Source organism: Chiloscyllium punctatum, chromosome 7, assembly GCF_047496795.1.
Source record: "Chiloscyllium punctatum isolate Juve2018m chromosome 7, sChiPun1.3, whole genome shotgun sequence".
Lineage (NCBI taxonomy): Eukaryota > Metazoa > Chordata > Chondrichthyes > Orectolobiformes > Hemiscylliidae > Chiloscyllium > Chiloscyllium punctatum.
This window is the reverse complement of record NC_092745.1, coordinates 34,112,479-34,134,563: the sequence shown is the minus strand read 5'-3', so window position 1 is coordinate 34,134,563 and position 22,085 is coordinate 34,112,479. Positions and strand designations below refer to the sequence as shown.

Here is a 22,085-nt window from a genome sequence, read left to right as displayed (position 1 = left end):
TTCGGGAACTGGGCCGACCAATCCTCTATCCCCTTCACCGTCAGGACTGACCACCTGAAGGTGCTGGGTATTTGGTTCGGGGGGGCTGGGGCGTGCGCCAAGACCTGGGAGGAGCGGATCAGGAAGATGAGACAGAAACTAGGCAGATGGGGGCAACGGTCGCTCTCCATCGCGGGAAAAAACCTGGTCATCAGGTGTGAGGTACTCTCAGTATTGCTATATGTGGCACAGGTCTGGCCTATCCCCAGGACCTGTGCCGCCGCAGTCACCCGGGCCATCTTCCAATTCATTTGGAGATCAAAGATGGACCGGGTCCGAAGAGACTCTATGTACAAAGACCGGTGCAATGGGGGAAAAAACACGCCCAATGCCACCCTCACCCTGATGGCCACCTTTGTGTGTGGCTGCATCAAGCTGTGCGTGGATCCCCGGTACGCAAACACCAAGTGTCACTACGTACTGAGGTTCTACCTGTCCCCGGTGTTGCGAAGGATGGGCCTGGCCTCGCTGCCGCGGAACGCTCCGAGTAGTTGGACCGTTCCGTATCACCTGTCCTTCGTGGAGAAATTTATGAGGAAAAACACCTTTGACCACAAGTCCATCAGGAAGTGGTCAGCACGTAGCGTCCTTGAGACCCTTCGGGAAAAGGAGAGGGCGGATCCTGTCGAGCGGTTCCCTGAGCAGACTGTCAAAGCCATTTGGCAGAATGCCTCATCGCCAGAACTTTCCAACAAGCACCAAGACGTGGCTTGGCTGGTGGTGAGAAGGGCTCTGCCTGTGAGATCCTTTATGCACGCCCGGACTCTCTGCCGCACCGCACGCTGCCCTCGAAGTGGCTGCGGGGGGGACGAGACTGTCACACACCTCCTTCTGGAATGTGCCTATGCAGAGGAAGTCTGGAGAGGAATGCAGTGGTGCTTGTCGAGGTTCGTCCCGAGCAGCGCCGTGACGCGGGACTCCGTGCTCTACGGCCTGTTCCCCGGGACTCACACCGAGACGAACATTAACTGCGCCTGGAGGATCATCAACTCGGTGAAGGACGCTCTCTGGGCGGTCCGAAACCTGTTGATCTTCCAGCTGAAGGAGTTGACCCCGACCGAGTGTTGCAGACTGGCACATTCCAAGGTCCAAGACTACGTGTTGAGGGACGCGCTGAAGCTTGGGGCAGCTGCCGCCAAGGCGCGGTGGGGAAAGACCACTGTGTAAGATCGGCCTGCCGAAAGAAGAACAGGGGGCCCATACAGACGTTTTTTTGGGCTCTGCTGATGCCTCAGCCAAATATATGTATATATACAAGATTGAAAAAATGCACAGGATTGTAAAGGACAAGAATAAAGTCGAATCTGTGTTTGTAAATATGGACATATGTATGGCATGATCCAATGTACAGACCATCAAATCATTTATGAATAAAGTATATTTTTGAAATAAAAAAAAAAGTGTGTTTAACTTCATGCTGCCTGTCGTTGTCCCTTTGAGGGTGGGTATGTTAATCAGAGAGACACCTGCTGGCATCATGGAGTGTGATCATGTTACTCAATGCTGCCTGTCTCACAGTGTGAGTGTGTTACTCAGTGCAACCTGCAGGTGTCTCTCTCAGTGCGCGTGTGTTACTCTGTGCTGCCTGTAGGTGTCTCTCTGAGGTCTGTGTCTCCGAGCGATGGATTGAGAATGGGCTTTGTGCTGGGGATTAAAGATGAGGCTTTTATCTTCTCAAATCATGAATAAAAAACAGCTCAGCTGATTCAGTCTTAGAGGCAGTTCATTCAGATGGCCAAAGTTAAAAATCACACAATACCAGGTTTGAGTCAAACAGATTTATTTGGAAGTAGAAGCCTTCGGAGCATTGCTCCTTCATCAGGAAGCTGGAGGGCAGGATCATTGGACACAGAATTTATAGTAAATTGAGATGACAGCTGAAAAAGGTGAATACTGAGAGTGTATTCTCAGTAAGTGAGGGATTTCAGAGGCAGTGGGCACTGTGCTCCTGAATGTGTTGCTCAATTCCGAGATTTTCTGAATCCAGGGTCAGAGCAGTCGTGGCTGCCTGCCCAGCCACTGCTGGCTCCCCATAGTCATTTTTCAGTGGTTAATTAACCCAAAACTTGGTGCAGCAATATTACCTTCCAGGGAGGGGAGGTGTCTGAGGGAGGGAGGTTGAACTCTTGCAGTCCCAAGAGAGGTTGCGGTGGATTAATGACAGGTATGACCACCATGAAGGTGCCACCTTCTCTCCCCCTGCACCTGCTGTGATGACCCTCAAGTTAAAAGTGTGATTGCTCTGGGATGATGACCATATTCCTGGGTAATGGAGGGAAGGCCAACCTCTCCCAAAGGCAGCACAAGCTGGATCGAAGTGGAAACAAGAGTAAGCATGGGGAGATTGAAGGTGGCAGAAGGAAGGGGTTGGTTGGCAAGTTGTAATTCAGAGTCAGGTCCCAGAGTACCAGTCCTTCGGACACTCCCCTTTTTTCTTTTTTTTCACTTTTTTTTATATAACCCCCACACTCCCGCCTAACTGCGGTAGTGCTTATTTTTTCCCCAGCACCCATGTTGTGTGTGTGCAGGTGTGAGACACAGTGAGAGACATAAAGTGCACGAATCTTTGTTCAATTTCCACCACCAGGAAGATAGGACACCACCCCACGGACAGTGACATGCAGTGCCCTTCACATCAAAGGGCAATGCTGTAAGATCACACTCCCCCTTTTTACTATAATTATAAATTTAACCCCACACTGCCACCTAATTGCAGTAGTGCTTATATTTTTCCCAGCACCCATGGTGTGTGTGTGTACAGGTGTGAGACACAGTGAAAGACACAAGGTGCACGCATCTTTATTCAATTTCCACCACCAGGAAGATAGGAAAACACCCGAGTGGCCAGTGACAAGCACTGCCCTTCACATCAGAGGGCAATGCTGTGTGATCAAAACAGTGAAGGGGAGGGTAGGGACTAAATCAAAATAGAGTTGGACGGGGAAATAATACACTCCACTCCCTGTGGCGCCCACCTCTCCCTGAACAACTCCAGGGTGTTGGTGGACACCACGTGCTCCTTCTCCAAGGACACCCGGGCTCTAACGTAACCCCGGAAGAGGGGCAGGCAGTCGACCCTAACGACCCCCTCCATGGCCCGCTGCCTGGACCTGTTGATGGCCAGTTTGGCCAGGCCCAGGAGCAGACCCACGAGGAGGTCTTCGGACCTGCCCTCACTCCTCCGTACTGGGTGCCCGAAGATCAGGAGCGTGGAACTGAAGTGCAACCAAAAGCAGAGGAGGAGGTTTTTTAAAAAAATCAAAAAAGGGAGTGCAAACGCCCACACCCAATATATACATGGTCCAGGGACTCCACAGCGCCACAGAACAAGCAGTTGGGCTGGGAGTCCGTGAACCACCTCAATCTGTGATTGCAGGGGACTGCTGCGTGCAGCACCCTCCACCCCAGATCCCAGAGGGAAAGGGGGAGGACTCCCGCGTAGAGAGCCCTCCGCTGGGGATCCCCACCACCTGGTGGCAAATGGGCACGCCAAGGTGTGTCCGGACGGTGGATGAGGGAAAAGAGGTGGACGGTGTGCAGCAGCAGTCTATATAGGGCCCTCCTTTTTACCCCCTGAAAAAGGAATAAAATGAAAATTGCGGAGGCGGCTGAGATTGTGGGGCACAGGCTCCCGCAGGAAGTACGGGACCTTGGGGCCAATGTGAAATTGCGTCCAGGCTGGGGTGAGCGCGGACAGGATCCCACCGCACACCTGAGCGTCCTCCAACCGGTGCACTACGTCGGGTCTGAGCACCGCCGTTTTAAGGCGTCGGATGGCGGTGGCCACGTACCAGATATCTACTGCTGCCCTGCTCGCTATGTCCTGCGGCAGTGTCCAGCTCAGGCCCCTGGCACCCAGCACGTCCCCGACCCTGGTCACCCTCGATGTCACGGCCATCCCCTCCAACAGCCACTCGAACCCGAGAGTATGGAGGTGCAGATTCCTGAGCAACGGCTCCCTGACGACAGCCGCTACTCCAGCCGGAGGGTAGGCGCGACGCGATTCGACCATGTTCCAGACAGTGATCAGGTCCTGGTAAAAGACAGGCAGCGTCTTGAGGGCAACCTCCAAACCGTTACGGTCGACGAACAAGAGCTGCGTGTCGTAGTTGAGGTTGCGCACCTGGCAGGAAAAATACGTCGCCAGGGCGCACCACCTAGGAGGAGACTCGACGTAAAGGTATCGCTGCAAGGTCTGAAGGCGGAACGTCACGACCTGGGTGTGGACACACACCAGCGACTGACTGCCCTCCTCAATAGGGAGACTCTGAACCTGCGCAGCGACCCAGTGCATCTTTTTGTCCCAGAAGAAGTCGACCAACATTCTCTGGATGTCAGCGACAAAGCCAGGAGGAGCGACCAAAGTGACCAGCCGGTACCACAGCATGGCGGCCACCAGCTGGTTTATGACCAGCACTCGACTCCTGTAAGATAGCACTCGGAGCAGTCCTGTCCAGCGGCCTAGGCGAGCCAAGACTTTGGCCTCCAGCTCCTGCCAGTTGGCCAGCCAGGATTCTTCAGCTGGGCTGAGGTAGACCCCCAGGTAGAGGAGATGGATGGTACTCCAGCTCAACCCCCATAACTCCTCCGGCAGAGAGTACACCTGCCATGGACCGACCAGTAGTCCGGAACATTTGGCCCAGTTGATCCTGGCAGAAGATGCTGCCGAGTATACGGCCAGGCACTCGCGCATCCTCCCCAGGTCAGTGAAAGTGAGGAGCACATCGTCGGCGTAGGCAGGGGCGGGGCAGGTCGTGGGCTCGGTGTCGGGGAAGGGGTTTGGGTGGTCTCCACGAGGGAGGGCTTGATGCGATGCGTCTTTTTGAGCGCCTTCTGGCCGGCCGGATGCTCAACCCCCTCCCTGCCGGAGGCTGGAGCATTGGAAGCCTCTGGCTTAGCCTCCAGGGCCTGTGGTGTTGACTTCGGGAGAGGGGGAGTGGGTGCGGCGGCACCACCATCAGCCATTGGCGTGTGCTGGGCAGCCTTCTGGGTGGGGCAGTTTTTCCTAATGTGCCCCACCTCGCGGCACAGGTGGCACCGCACGCCATCCACCATCCAGAAGGCACGATAGGCCGCGCCCTCGTGGAGGAGGGTGAAGGATCCCTCCGTGACCTCCTCCCGGGCCAGGCAAATAAACACCTGGTGTCGGAAGGAGTATATGGGTCGGAGGGCGGGGTCCTTCAGACCGAGCAGGAGCAGTTGGATCCCTGACCGGATCTCCCCCAAGGTGGTGAGGTGGGGAAGAAGGAGCTCGCTTGAAATGAAGTGTGGGACATTGGAGATCATGACCCTCTGGGCTGTGACCTCTGAAGGGTCGACGGGCAAATGTGTCCCGCCCACAGTGAGCCCCCTCTCCACGGCCAGGTGGACCGCCTGCTCGGTCTTAAGGAAAAAAACGGCCTTCCCGTACATCCAGGCCTCAGCGACGATGGCCAGTGGGTCGACCACACTCGCCATGGCCTTGCTGCAGGCCTTGATGGTCATATTAGGGTGGGGATAGGCCTTTACCCCCAGGCGTTTGGTTAGGTGCCTGACGTTGCAGCCAGGGTTGGGACAGCCGACCCTAAGGCAGCGGCTACCACGGCATAGGTGCGGCTGGGGCCCGCGACCTTCGGGCTCGCCATACTCTGCTGCTAAATGTTAGGCTCCAGGCAGTGACGGTGGAGACTGGCCTCAGGCAACAGCAGTGATGGAAGCAGGCCTCGGGCGAGTCCCACATAGGCTCTCGGTCGCAGTGGTGGGGGCACACCTGTTGGGGCAGGTCCCCAAGGCAAGTCCCAGGCAGCCCTGAAATTGAGTCCGAGGCAGCAGTAGTGGAGGTGGGCCTCCAGCAGTAGTAGTGGTGGAGGTTGTAGGGAGGGGCCCAAGGCATGTCCGAGGCAGCGGTGGTGGAAGCAGGCCTTAGGCAACAGCAGCAGTGGAGGCAGGCCTCTGGCAAATCCTAGGCAGGCCCTTGGTTGCAGCATTTGGGGGCGGGGGGGGCAGACCTGTTGGGGAGGGTCCCCAAGGCAAGCCCCAGGCAGCCCCAAAATTGAGTCCCAGGCAGCAGCAGCGGAGGTGGGCCTCTAGTTACAGCAGCAGCAGTGGTAGAGATCCTGGGGAGGGGCCCCAAGGCAAGTCCAAGGCAGCAGCAGTGAGGCAGGCCCCAAGCAGCAACAGGGACAGTCCCCTTCAAGGAGGAGAGTCCTTGCACGTGCACACACACACACACACACACACACACAGTCATACACTGATCCAACTCTCCAGATAAGCAAACACCCAAGTGGCCAGTGACAAGCAGTGGCCCTTCACATCAAAGGTCAATGCTGTGTGATCACACTCCCTTTTTTTTTGTATCAGTTTGTTTATTTCAGTCATGTAATGTACCTGAACCAGAAAAGGACACCATTCTTAGTAATATTCAGCATCCATATAAATTTCAGAAAGGTGTAGATATCAAATAAGAGTCCTGGTATTAACATTAAAAATTAAAATTTACATTATCATCAGCTGAACATTATACAGAATTAGGGTCTAGATATTTCCAACTTAGTATAAATCAAAGTATGCATTTTTTTTAGCAGAACAATGCAGCCCTGTACAAATTTGCCATCCCAACTCAAGGAGTTTGTATTCAAGATGCAAGTTCATAACAATTATTGATAAGGCAGCAATGGTCAAGCTCACCCATCCTCTCCAGAAAATACAGAAGAAAAAAATGCACAGATCATCTTACAACCACAATTAAAAAAACCCACAGAAGTCAAGAATCCTCGGTAATCAGAGTTTAACGTTATGCTTGTCTCTTAATTAAGAATACAGGGAGAATTAAGATAGTGACAAAGGAAAATATTTAAAATATAACCCTTAAAATCTGTTTCCTAATTAAGAATTCAGTCTTACCCATTATGTGAATTGTCTAATTACACTCTGCAGAGTCATTTGATTAAACCTCAAGTTCAAAAATGGCAATACAACCATGGAACAAGATCTGGCCTCTTTAAAATTGCATCTGAACCTGATAATGCAGCAGCCCTTCAGTAGCACACCAAAATATCATCCTGTTTTAGGTACTCAAGTTTATACAGCTAAGCTACTGCTGACAAGACTGAATTAATGTACAGCATTCGACATTTTAATATGCTGGTGAGACATGTTAACATATTTAAAAGACAATAAAGCTAATTGTTTTTCAGCATCTACATTTAATCACTCACTGGATTACTTTGTAATTATGAAAAAAATTAATTCTATTTGAACACAGATTTTCATACATACAAAACAATGCAAGATCCTCAAACACGATAATGTCAAACAAAATAAAAACAAATTGCTGGAGACACTCTAGGTCTGGCAGCGTTTGTGGGAAGAATGTCCACTAATTTGCTGAATTTCTCCACATCACCAGTTCTTTGATGTTTTATTTATCAAAAGAAGCTCAGTCATTAAAACTTGCTAAATTGCTTTTAACAGTGAAATTCAAAAACCAACTGTCACTTTTCAAAATTTAACATTGTGAAGATATTGTATTCAACAATTCAACTGAACAGACTTTAGAAATGTATTCATGCCGTCAAAATAACCAGCAAAAATTCTATGATTATGTTGATTCAAGTATTTATTGCTCTTCAGGCAAGTAAAGTATTGGAAGCTGTAGGTTGCAGTTAATTCTGGAATAAATCGAAGAAACTGTTTAATTTCACATTTCCAAAGGAGTCTTAACAAACTAAAGTAAAGTTCCTTTGTTAGCATTGAAATAATGCAAGGGATTTGCTTTTTCTCATTGTAAGCCTCTGTACTTGTGCTGGACTCAAATTCAAGTGCCACTTTATGGTTGACTCTAGTGAGTATCTGCATGATCTCCAGTTCCTTGCCTTGCCTATCAAGTACATGGCATAACGACTGAGTAAACCATGAATCATTGCCTGTATTTCGCCAAGAGTAATAGCCAGGTGCTGTAGAATAAGTATACAGGAAGTCAGCCTCTCGAGGTATTTTTTTCAGGGAAGTACTCTTTTCATCGACAACACTGTCAGTCTCAACACCTCCATCAAATTCATTTCCTCAACAAGCCTATATAAAGAACAGTTTTGGTTTGCCACCCAAAGATCTGCATTGATCTCCTCGAAAGATACTGGTGAATTTTTTAATTTCTTCAGCACCATCTGTTCCATACAGTAACCCTTCATCTCCATGACTAAGGAAAATACAAACAAATGAAGCCATTTGGCTGTGATCTCTCTCGGCAGCTCTGTGCAATATTTCAAACATTTCATTGCATGTTTTATCATTATAAACCATAATATCGTAGCCCAGATTTTTGAATGTCTTGTTCAGTTTAGCCACATCTTCATCCATACCATTACGTTTATTCATGCCTGTCACTGGATGAAAATTCTTATTGTTGAAGATAATACACATGCCAATGTGCTTGTAGTTCATGTTATATTTTATACACTGGTCAGGTATCGCATCCACTGCAAGAGTATCACCAGCCAGTTGTTTTTGGCTTCCTTCATAGACTGTACTGGATTGTGCATCAACAGTATCACCACTAGACATTGTCCTCGTGTCAGCCATTGCTACTTTCACTTCTTCACTTGACGTCCAGTCCGGTCACAGCTTCGGCTCAGACCGGAGCGCCAGCTCCCACTAACATTACGTCACCAACCGTTCCTCATTCCAAACGTGCTCCTGTCTGTCCAGGGGACGTCAACCCCATCCCCCCCTTTTTCTCTGTCAGCCAGGATTCCCTGATTGGACAAAAGATAACTGCCCCTGTCAGGGAACTCATATTTTATCAAAAAGAATAAAACATTTATGGAACAAGGAGCTCAAAAGCTAAATGACACTAGATAAAATGAATGGTTTGAAAGATCTCATCATGGACACTGCAAATCAGATTTGGGGAAGACAGTTTTCACTCAGGGTTGGTGGGAATCTGGAATGGACTGTCATAGAATCCCTACTGTGAGAAACAGGCCGTTTGACCCAACAAGTCCACACTGATCCTTGGAAGAGTAACCCACCCAAGACCAAATCCCCTTTCCCATTACTCTACTTTTGCCCTGACTAATGAACCTAATCTACACATGCCTGATCGCTATGGGCAACTTAGCACAGCCAATTCACCTAACCTGCACGTCTTTAGATTGTGGGAGGAAACCAGAGCACCCAGAGGAAACCGACGCAGACACTTGGAGAATATGCAAACTCCACACAGACAGTTGCCTGAGGCTGGAATCCAACCTGGGTCAAAACATTCGGACTGGCCTTGACTTCACTCTAGCCTCTGCCTCCACTTCTGGCTCCATCCACTCTGCAACCAAGACTCAGACTACATTTCCCAGAGTCACCCTGAGTTCAACTGCCTACCTGCAGCCAGCCAGCACACTTGCTCTCCCTCCTCACCCATCCACCCCCACAGTGCACCCTATCCCTCCACTTCTCCCTCTTCACCTCATCACCACCTTCCCACTCCCCATCTCACTCCACAACCCACCTCCGCCCTAATCTCCTTTCTCTCCCACACCCATTCCCCCGTCTAAATCACAACTAACCCTCATCCACCACATGCCATCACCCTCCCCCCTCCCCTCCTTCAGTCAAATTGGGACCCCCCCGAAATCCTCACCCCTGAGCCTTGCCCCATATTTACTATCCCCCCAACCTCGAACTCTCTGAGGCCAAAAGGTCCATCCTCAGGAAAGGGCTCACAGTCATTCCCGCCCGACCCCACCTCAACGAAACCCGCACCCACCACGACACGGACCTCTTCTTCCGCCACCTCTACTTCCGTGTCTTCTTCTTTAACAAAAACTCCCAAACTCCCTCTGAGGACCCCTTCTCCCACCTCCAACCTTCCTCCTCCATTTGGTCACCTCCCCCCCCACCCCCCACCACCCGCTGTGTACACACCCGAGACCTCTTCATTGCTGACTGTTGTTGTGACATCATCCACCTCAATTTCTTCCCCTCACCCACTCCAACCACACCCCGTCCGATCGATCACTCCACTCTCTCTGTGCTAACCCCTGGTTCACCATCAAACCTGCTGACAAAGGTGGGGAGGTGTTAGTCTGGAGAACAGACCTAAATGTCACAGAGACCGGACCCCAATTCTAAGACACCATGTCCTACTTCCCCCTTGCCCACGACCCTGCCATGACCCATCAGGCCAAAATCATTCACACAGTCAGTGTCCCCATTGCCTCCAGTGATCTCCCCCCACTGTCTCCAATCTGCATTGCCCAGTTCTACCTGCCCCCCTAAGATCCACAAGCCCAACTATCCAGCTGACCCATTGTTTCAGCATGCCACTGCCCCACCAAACTCCTCTCATCCTACCTCAACTCTCCTCCTTGGTTCAGGCACTGCCCACCTACATCCGCTACACCAACTATGCCCTCCATCTTTTCAGAAACCTCCAGTTCCCTAGCCCTAAGTGCTTTATCTCCACTATGGATGTGCAGTCCTTATATATGTCCATACCCCACAAGGATGGCCTCCAGGCCCAACACCTTTCCCTCTGCAACAGACCCAGCCAGTCCCCCTCCACCAATACCCTCCTCCACCTTGCCAAACTGGTCCATGGGATGGCCATGGGCACCCGGTTGAGCTATGTTGACCAGTCCCTCTTCAGTGACTATACAGGCACTGTGCTCCAATTCTTCTGCCATTACATCAGTGATTCCATCAGTACAGGGCATCCTGCACCCAGGCTGAACTGGGGCATTTCATTAACTTTCCCCACAACTTCCACTCTGTCCTCAAATTCACTTCATCCATCTCAGACACCTTTCTGCCCTTTCTTCACCTCTCCATTTCCAATTCTGGTGATAATCTTCAGACAGACTTTTACTACAAACCCACAGACTCCCATTACTACCTGGACTACTCCTCCTCCCAACCAGTATCCTGCAATAACTCCATCCCATTCTCCCAATTCCTCTGCCTCCACTCCATCTGCTCGGATGAGGAGACATTCCGCTGATCACAGGTGTCCACCTGTTAATAATAACGTGCTTTGCCTCCTTCTGTCATCCACTGCTCCACCTCCATTTCCAGTTCCATTGCTCTAAACCCACCCCCTCCAAACACAATGAAGTCAGAGACCCCATTGTCCTCAGCTATTACCAATCAATGTACCAATTAACGCATCATCCTGAAACACTTCCACCAACTCCAACTAGACCACACCACCAAGAACATCTTCCTCTCCCCACCCCTGGTGCCTTCCACAAGGACATCCCCTTTGACAATTCTTGGTTTGTGCCACTTGCCCACCTACCCTCCTGAACCCCCAGGAACCTTCCCCTGCAACCCAAAAAGATGCAAAGCCTGCTGGTACACCAATCCCTCCCCTCCATCCAGGGCCCCAAACAGTCCTTCCAGGTGAGACAGAGGTTCACCTGTCTCTCCCTCCAACCAAGTTCACTGCATCAGGTGCCTGCGATGTGGTTTTCTCTACATTGGGAAGACCAAATATAAACTTAGGGAACATTTCACCAAGCATCTCAGCCAGGCCTGCAGGGGCTGACCAGATCTCTCAGTCACCACCCATTTCAATTCCCCTTCCCATTCCCTTTCCAACATGACCATCATCAGCCTCCTCCATTGCCACAATGAACCAAACCACAAATTGGAGGAACAATACCTCATCTTCTGTCTGGCAGCCGACAGCCCAGATGACTCAACATTAAGTTCTCCAATTTCAAATAGCCACTCTTCTCTTCCCCCAACTCCCTTCCCAGCCCCTATCCCTCTCTTCCACTCCTTCCTGCCACCTACCAGATTCACTCCATTGACCAACCAAGTTGTACCATCTACCTATCCCCACTTCATCATCCTGTCCCCACTACCCCCTTTATCTGCAGCTTCCTGTACACCCAACCCCATTCCTGAAGAAGGGCTACACCTGAAACATCAACTTCTCCGCCTCCTGATGCTGCCTGACTTGCTGTGTTCTTCCACCTCCTGCCTGTCACTGAATGGAACCAACAGGAAAGGGTTAAACAATCAAGTGTCAGGGCCATCAACAAATGGGGATGGGATATGCTACAGACAGTTGCATTGAGACAGTCAATCACAAAGAGAAGACCAAACTGGAAATGAAACGCTAATACACAGCGAACGGAATTTAACGTCAGAAAGTGTTAGACCATGCACTTGGGTCAGAATAATTAATTGGGCCGACTATTAGTTAAATAGTGAGAGATTCCAACAAAGTGCAACACCGAGAGATATGGGTAGTATTGTGCATGAAACACTGAATGTTAGTGCAGGTACAACAAGTAATTGAGAAGGTGAAAGGAATTTTCACCTTTATTGCTGGGGGTTGGAATTTAAAACTATAGAGGGTGTTAGTGAGCCTGCATTTGGAGTATTGTGTGCAATTTTGGTCCCTGTATTTAAGAAAGGATGGACAGCTATTGGAGGCTTCCTCCTGCTCCTATTTCCCATGTCCTTGTGTGCTCCAGTGTCCTTCCCTCACAGTGGAGCTGGTTGGAGCCTGCCTGCAGTAGCAGCCTCCAGTCTCTGGGTGGTGCTGCCAAAAGATCTGCCTTGCCCAGGCTGTCACAGTTCCCACAATCCAACAATGTCTGGACTTTGGAAGTATTCCATTGGCTGTAAAACATTTCCAAACATCCTAAGTTCAAGGAACATATAACATAAATATGATTCTCTCTCCTTTTATATTTTATCTCCATGTCTTCCCAGCTGTCACCTGACAATATCACACACTTGTGCTAAATCTAGAATGAATCATGAATCTCTGGGAGAACATAATCTATGACAACACTGGAATTAATGACCACCTCCTCAGTGGGCTTTGAGGGTGAAGGTCAACAGCCGTCACATTGGGACTTGATCTGGGTTATCTTGATCATGATCCAGTTTTTGTCTGGGTCCAGATAGTACGGACCAACCTCAGACTCTGTGGTCTGATTGAAGTGAAGGGTTAGCTGTGCTGGACATTCATATGGCTCACACACATAGTGAAGCAGGGATTACACATTTCACGAGAGTAAGTGGGACTTACAAACTGGGTGGGTGTGACACCCCCACCCTGTCCCCAAGAGAGTGGGGACAGGAACAGTAATATTCTCAGACAGAAAGGATGGTAAAAATGATATCCCGCAAAGAGAGAGGAGGCAGGAAAAGCGATGCCCCCCAAGACATGCGAACAGTAATTGTCTATTCCACACTTTCTTGTTGTGACATATGTCCTTGGGAAATGGGTTTGGTTTATATTTTCACAATTGTATTTAGGTTTGATGAGGTGATTCGGGAACAAGGATTCCAACTCCATATTTTGTGTAGCAGCCGATCTACTGAAGGATATGTTTTCATTTGGAGTTTGCCCAGGTTTCTGTCCAGGCTGATACAGCATGATCTACCAGGGCTGCTCCTATTGGGCTAAACCATCACACACGAGGGAATCTGACAAGCACTTTCTCTTTGTGCTGGTAAAGGGAGGGATTTGCTTTTACTGCAATGGTGACCAAAGAAATGAGTCAGTGGAGGTAGTTCCAGCTGAACATAATGTTCTGATGTTCATGATGGGATTAATCTCGACGGTTTCCACTTGCCTTTACACCGACAGTGGAACAGGAAGTCACCACGCAGTGATCTCCTGGCTCACACTGAGAAACCAAGTTGATGGGACAACTGCAGAGAGCAAGACAATGGCTTGGACTCACCGAACAACCAGAGGCTTCAGCCAACAACTGGATCACATTCAAATGGAGGGTTGTGTAAATCTCAGTATCTCAGGGAACAAACACAATTACTGAGCTACAAAACTGAACAGGATATTTTTATGACAAATTGGCATTCCAAAAATAAAATACAAACACAATATGCATAAAACCTGAGTACAATCTAATTTCAGAGACTACAGCATTTTCTTTGAAAGCTGGATGATAATGAGATGAGAATTCAAACAGCCACCCACTCTGTCAAATGGTGTTGAAGTTGCATTGTCCTCATCATAACATGTTTGCAAGCTTCTTAATAACACAAAAGGGGAGAGAAACATTGCAAACTGTATTAACACAAGTGAGGATCCATAGAAAACTAGGACCATGATGTTAAATGCTCCCAGCCATGAACAACACTGATGCATTCACATCATTAGAATATTAAATGATGTTAAAAAGTCTGCCAACCACTTTCCTGAAGGAGTATTTAAATCTCAAGAGGCATTGATGACTTTTTTTCAGTACTATAGCAAGGAAGCAGCAGCTGACATATGAACTCCAACAAACTAATGATAACAGACACTGAATACAGAGCAGGCTCCTGAGAAAAAAAAAAGAGAAAAAATCAACAGCAGAGATCTGTCCAGTGTTGAAGAAGGGCTTATGCCCTTCTCCTGCTCCTTGGATGATTTTACTTCGATTACTTACAGTGCGGAAACAGGCCCTTCGGCCCAACAAGTCCACACTGCACCCGCCGAAGTGCAACCCACTCATACCCCAACATCTACCCCTTACCTAACACTATGGGCAATTTAGCATGTCCAATTCACCTGACCTGCACATCTTTGGAGTGTGGGAGGAAACCGGAGTACCCGGAGGAAACCCACGCAGACACGGGGAGAATCAGTACTAGCCTGCTGTGATTTTCCAGCATCGCATTTTTCAACACTGGTCTCCAGCATCTGCAGTCCTCACTTTCTCCCTGGGATCATTTTAGACAAGACACTTTGTTGCCAGCAAGTTACTGCAGCATGAAAACTCCAGTACGGTCAGGAAGAGAAAAAGGACAATGTGCAGATTGTTGAACAGGCCCCTACACCTGCTCCTGAGGCAGGAGCCCAAGCTCCAACACACTGGCCTCACTTCACACCAACCTTCACACAGTGCGGGGTCATGAACTCTGGCCATCAATTCCTCTGGGACCAGGATGGAGTGAGGGAGTAGGGGTAATTGTAGAAGAGTCAATAGAGAGTAAAGAAAGATGGAGAGGGTGTTTGGAAAGGGGTTAGAGGAGAAAATATACTTTGTGCCACTCAGTACTGACATTGTCTCCGTGTATCACAGAATGAACATAACAGCACACTGTGAAGATAAACAAAAGTCACATCAAAGTACTTTTCTTATCACAGGGGATATTTTCATTGTGGTGCGATAAGTACCCTGCTTCTAAAGCTGTACACTCTATGTGTCTCTACAGATTGAGCCTGTTCGCTCCAAGCAGGGCCCCAAATATGTTTTACTGATCAGAGACAGTGAAGCAGCTGTCCTCTAGTGGCAATCCTCTTGCCCTGCTGCTGAGGATTATGGATAAAGTCCCCTTCCATTCGCGCTCACACCAACCAGCAGCCACTTCAGCGACTTTATTGAAAACCACAAGCTTTCAAGACGCTGTTCTTTCAACAGTGGAACTGGCCACACGATCATACGAATTAGGGACAAATGAAGGAGATTCATCCTCTTGAGCCTACTCTCCATGGCTGACCTGACTATTCCACATTCTTGACTCACTCCGATAGATTTATGATAAACAAGGGCTATCTACTTTGTCACTATAAGCATTCAGAGATTTCACTTCTATGTTTGAAGAAGAGTTCCAAAGATCTATGACCTTAAGCAAGAAAAAAACCTCTGCTTATCTTGGTCTTAAATGAGGGAACTTGTTTTAGTTTTATATTCTCCCTGAAAAGAAAGCATTCTTTTCACATCCACGTTGTATTCTATGTTCATGTTGATATCACATCTACTTTAATCAGCTGCTCTCTCATGAGAACAGCAGCCTATCTTGCCACCTTCAATGACTGATGCACGTAAACATCCAGGTCCTACTGTCCCTACCCCCACCCATACTTGTACCCTTTAGTTTGTTTTTTTTTGTTTTTTGTCTCTCCACATTTTCCTTCCAAAATGAATCAGTGACATCTTTTTCCATTAAGTTCTATCCACAACCATCTGCTCATTCTATTAACTTACCTATATCTTTTTTTGAAGTTAGACACTATCTTCTTCATGAGCCATAATACATCCAAGTTTCATACCATCAGCAAATTTTGAAATTATGCCTTGTACACTCCGGTTAACATAGATTTAACTATTTCAAATAGTTTTTAAAATGAACTATAAACTATTGTAAATTAAACCTCAAATTTATTGCCCATCGCTAGCTCCTCGGACTGAGCTCTGAGCCAGATGATGGGGCCGTTAAGAATGAATCGCGTCACTGTGTGGGACACTTTGTGTGGGACTGGAGTCACAGACCGGGTGATTACTGGGTTCCCTTGTCCAAACTGCATTCATGAACATGACATTGAGTTTCATGGGGTTTTTTTGTTCAGATCCCAGCGCCTTCATTCACAGATATTACATGGCTCACCACTGCCCTCTCCCAAACAGAAATGTTTCCCAATTTTAAGCATTTATGTCACTCAACATCCTTTCTACCCCACTGCAGTAAGTTGTTTACAGTATGAGCTACACTTCATCCTTTATTGTGCTCAGTCATCATAACCAGGAAAGCTCCTTGTCAACTCTCAGTAGAGAAATTCAATTGATCCCATTGCCCTACTCTATCCCAATAGCTTTACTGTATTTCTGGTGTATTGAACAACATCTGCCTTATGCTCTTACACCCATTAATGGCTTTCTGTTGTCTCTTGAGTTCTTCCCGATAACTTGGTGGTTTTTTTGCAGTTTGGTGACACTGCTTTGGTAGCCATTTGTTAATTTTTTGAGTGTAATTTATTTTGTGCCTGATCCCAGTGCCATCCAGGGGGTACTCCACCTTGCAATCTGAAAAAGCAGGATCACCCATGTCATGGCCTAGGCTCCAGTCTTTCAAAGAGATGAATTCAAGTCTCCCCGAAGGTTGATCATTTGAATTGTACCTAATTTATTTTGATTTCTCCTGAGATGGGGCAAGTGTTGATGTGTCTACTGTTTATTGCCCTTCTCTAATTGTCGTGGAGAGGGCGCTGGTGAGCAATGTAATATTTATTGTCACGTGTACTAAGGCACAGTGAAAAGTTTTGTCTTGCTAGCAATACAGGCAGATCACAGAGTTAAGTAGCATGGATAAAGAAATAACAACAGCAAAAACAGAAACACAGGTTCAGGCTAAGAGTTTGTGAGTCCATTCAATATTCTAACAACAGCAGGGTAGAAACTGTTTCGAAACCGGCTGGTGGGTGGGTTCAGGCTTCTGTACCTTCTCCCCGATGGTAGAGGCTGTAGAAAAATATTGCCAGGGTGGGATGGATCTTTAAGAATGCTGGCAGCTTTTCCTTGACAGGGGGCCTGGGAGATGGATTCTATAGATGGGAGGGTGGCCTTTGTAATTGTCCAGGCCGAGTTCACCCCTCTCTGTAACCATCTCTGATCTTGAAAGGTACAGTTGCCACACCAGATAGTAATGCATCCAGACAGAATGGTGCACTTATAAAAGTTGGCAAGGGTATTTGCCGTCATGCCAAATTTCCTCAGCTGCCTGAAGAAAAAGAGATGTTGTTGGGCCTTTGTAACCAGTGCATCTACATGAAGAGTCCAAGAAAGCTTGCTGCGGATGACCACTGCCAGGAGCTTGACAATATCCACTCATTCCACCTCTGTGCTGTTAATGTGTAGGTGGTAATGTGAGTAACATTCTGCCAAAAGTCAAAGTGACTCCCTTGGTTTTGCTGGCATTAAGAGCTAGGTTGTTCTCAGTGTACCATTTTTCCAGGTCATCTACCTCCTGTCTGTAATCTGTTTCATCACCACCTGAGATTTGACCGACTATGGTGGTGTCATCAGTGAACTAGTAAATGGCATTAGTCTAGTATTTGGCAACACAGTCATGGATATTCAGTGAGTACAGTAGAGGGCTGAGTACGCACCCCTGGGGGGCTCCAGTGTTGAGTATTAGTGAGGATGAAATATTGTCCCTCATCTTCACTGATTGTGGCCTGTGGATCAGGAAACTGAGGATCCAATTGCAGACAGTGGAGCTCAGTCTGAGATCACGAAGTTTAGTTCTCAGTCTCTGAGGGAATAATAGTGTTGAAGACTGAACTGTAGTCAATGAGTAGGACTTTTTCTTAGCTCTTCTTGGTGTCAGGATGTTCTAGGGAGGAGTGAAGGGCAAGCGATATGACATCTGACGTGGATCTGTTGGTCCAGTAGGCAAATTGGAGCAGGTCAAGAGTAGTGGCGAGGCTGGAGTTAGATAATGCATGACCAGCCTTTCAAAGCACCTCATGACCACTGAAGTTAGGGTCACTAGGCGGTAATCATTGAGACATGCTGCATGAGCCTTCTTAGGCACAGGGATGGTGTTGGCCCTCTTGAAACAGGCAAGGACAGTGACATGCTGCAGGGACAGCTTGAAGATGTCTGAGAAGACCTCTGCCAGTTGATCTGCACGTGCTCTGAATGCACAGCCTGGTACTCCGTCTGGTCCCATCGCTTTCCTTGGATTCACACGGAGGAAAAATGATCTGACCTCTGATGCAGTGACTGCTGGGATAGGTTTGTCAGGACTTGTGTTACCTCTCTGCCAAAATTCTGCTTAAAGTCAGCATAGAAGGCGCTGAGATGATCTGGGAGGGGTGTTTCATTGTCTGCTATCGAAAGGGAAGCTAAAAGATAGGTGAGAGAAATAAATTGTGAATAGTGGTTCGTTAATTATTCTCGGTTATACCTTAAGAAATAAAGTTGTTAATTATTACTTTAAATAGTTCTTGGCCACTCGATTTTAACTGTTACAACATTGGGTAAACCCTCCTGCTTAATTTAAAAGCAGCAACACAGAAATGATTTATTCCTGTGCAACCAGCGACATCCAGAGCCCACAAATGAATGTATAAACAAACAGATAGAGCTGGACTAACTGTGACCCTGAGGGGAGGTGACAGATGGATACAAAGGGGATGCTTCCTCTTGTGGGGGTATCCAGATGCAGGTCCCATTAATGCATAACAATTAATAACTCCCCACTAAACGTATGTCGAGTACAGTCTGATAACTTGAACATTTATAATTACGCACACATGTCAGCAAGGTGACAGGAGCAGCAAAAACTCTCTGCCTTATCCTGTTCAGATTTGTTCACAGTTGAGGACATGGTTGGAGATACAGCAGGCGGTGAGTAAGGAGGAATGGGATCTTGTGAAGGTAGGAATCGACTGGTGAGCAGCCTCTGATGATCCACCCACATCCCACTCCAATATTTATCTTTGTACTGTCTTTGTATAGGATTACTTGTTGTATGTTTGGGGGAATCACAAGGTTTTTACAGCACAGAAGGAGGCATTTTGGTCCATTATGTCCACACCAACTACCAAGCATGTTCCAATCCTGTTTCCCAGCACTTGGCCCTTAGTCATTTATGTGAAGGGGTTTCAAGGACTCAGCTAAATGTTTCTGGAAGAAATTGAGGGTTCCTGCCTCAACAGCCTCCTGATTGTGGGAATCTATTCACAATGAGCTAAATACTCAGCAATCAATGTCTTCTATTCACTCATGGGCTGTGGGCATCCTGGCTGTGCCAGCATCTATTGCCCATCCCCAATTGCAGCTCAACCACCTTCTCCAGGACAGCTAGGGATGGGCAATGAATGCTGGCCCAGCCAGTGATGCCCATAACCCATGAGTATGTACCAGAAACACAGGCCCTGGGCCCCTCTCTCAGTGATATCAGTGTGCAGAGGACAGTATCACTGGAGTGTAACCCATTAACTAGCCCAGCAGCACACCCATGTGGAGCTGGAGGAGAAGAGTCCCAGTCTGCAGGGAGAATCAGTGACGATGTACCTCTCTCATCCTCTGCCCTAAACTATATTATTTTAGAGTCATTTCAAACTATAGGTGACCCTCACGTACCCTCAATCTGAGCTCAAACAAAAAAAAATGTTGTTAACTGTGGCAACAAGATCTCACAAAGTGAACCACAGCTCTACATAAAGTAGTTTCTCACAACTGAATCTAATTTTGCCAATTGTTTGTTTGTATTTTATATCATGGGAAATGTTGTATTTTACAATCAGTACCTTCCTGTCATTTTCGTTGGCAGCAGTCATTGTTTGGGAATCTCATTGGTTTAATCTGGTGAGTGAGTCAATTTTAAACGCACACTGCGCCCCCCCACCCCACTCTTGTTCTTGAGGAAGTTAGTGGTCATATCTTGGGGACAGTCCATATCACAGGACAGAAGGTGTTGGATGTACGAGAATGTCTGAAGGTGGATAAATCTCCTGGTCCTGACCAGATATATCCAAGAACACCGCAAAAGGTGACAGAAGAAACTGTGGGGGCTCTGGCTAATATTTTTGCAGCATCTTAAGCCATGGGTGAGGTCCTGGAAGACTGGAGGATAGCAAATGTTGTGCCATTATTCAAGAAGGGCTGTAACGGAAAACCTGAGAACTAGAGACCAGTCAGCTTAACATGGGTGGTGGGAAATTTACTTGAGAAGATTCTGACAAAGATACACATGCATTTTGAAAGACAGAATTTGATTAGGTGTAATCAGCATACCTTTGTGAGTGGGAGATCATGCCTCACAAATTTGTCAGAGTTCTTTGATGAAGTGACCCAGAAGGATGATGAGGGCAGGGCAGTGGATATGGTCTAGATGGATTTCAGTTAGGCCTTTGGTAAGGTTCCACATGGTAGGCTGCTTTGGGAGATTAGTTTGCGTGGAATCCAAGGACACAAAATTGGTTTGATGGTAAGAAGCAAAGAGTAATATTAGGAGGATGCTTGTCAGACTCGAGGTCTGTGACTAATGGAGTGCCTCATGGGCTGGTGCTGGGCCCATTACTGTTTGTTCACTATATCAATGATTTGGGTGAGAATGTACAAGGCATGATTAGCAAGTTTGATGATGACATTAAAATAGGCGGTATCGTGGACAGTGAGGAAGACTATCAGAAAGCGCAGCAGGACCTTGATCAGCTGGGGAAGTGGGCCGAGAAATGGCAAATGGTATTTAATATAGATAAGTGTGAGGTCTTGCATTTTGGAAAGTCAAATCGAGGTAGGAGTTTCATGGTAAATGGTCGGGCCTTAAGGAATGTAATGGATCAGGGGGATCTTGGAGTTCAGGTTTCCACTTCTCTGAAGGTGGAGTCACAGGTGGACAGGGCAATGAAGAAGGCTTTTGGCTCACAGGCCTTCATTGACTAAAGAAATTGGGAAATTATGTTGTATTCATACGGGATGTTGGTGAGGCCGCGCTTGGAGTGTTATGTTCAGTTTTGGTTGTCATGTTATAGGAAGGATGTTATGAAACTGTAAAGAATGCCGAAGAAATTTACAAGGATTTTGCCTGGACTGAATGCTCTGAGTTATAGGGAGAGGTTGAACAAGCTTGGATGTTTTTCTTTCGAGCAAAGGAGACTGAAGAGGGACCTTATAGAGGTGAATAAGATTATGAGAGGCATGGATGGGGTGAATGGACATGATCTTTTTCAACAGGGTTGGGGAATCAAGGACGAGAGGGCATCAGTTTAAGGTTGGAGCAGAAGGAATAACAGGGAATGAGGGGTAACCTTTTTGCACAGAGGGTGGTACGCATATGGAATGAGCTGTCAGCGGCAGTGGTTGAGATGGGTACATTAACAAAAGTTAAAAGATGTTTGGACGAATACATAGATGGGAAAGGATTACAATGATATGGGCCATGTACAGGGAAATGGGTTAGCATGGATGGGCAATTTGGTCAGCATGGAGCAGTTTGGGCCAAGGGGCCTGTCTCCATGCTGTAGGACTCTATGACTGTATGACTCTCTGGACTGAGAACTGCTCTACAGAGTTTATGATGTTTTGCACAAGTCAGTTCCCATGATTCACTGTTTCAGTCTGCTCATCCTGTCTTACACACAAAATGCTCTGTCTGGATCTTTACACAGGTCTGTCCAATATTCTTCCCTTTGAGACTTAATAAACCGATGTGTGTGGATGTGACAGAGAAAAGGCTAAAGGATTCTATTTGTACAGTGCACAAAGAACAAATTATCTATCTTTTTTATTTAATTTTCAAACAGGTTTGGTATTGAATGTAGTTAAAATTCGGCAATATTTTATGCTTAACTTGCAGCAGCCTGTTGC

At 47.5% G+C, this 22,085-nt stretch overlaps 1 pseudogene; it reads right to left on the bottom strand.

Annotated features, from left to right (window-relative positions):
• Positions 1 to 7,363: 7,363 nt before the first annotated feature.
• LOC140479569 (caspase-3 pseudogene) lies at positions 7,364 to 8,601 on the bottom strand (annotated as a pseudogene).
• Positions 8,602 to 22,085: the final 13,484 nt, after the last annotated feature.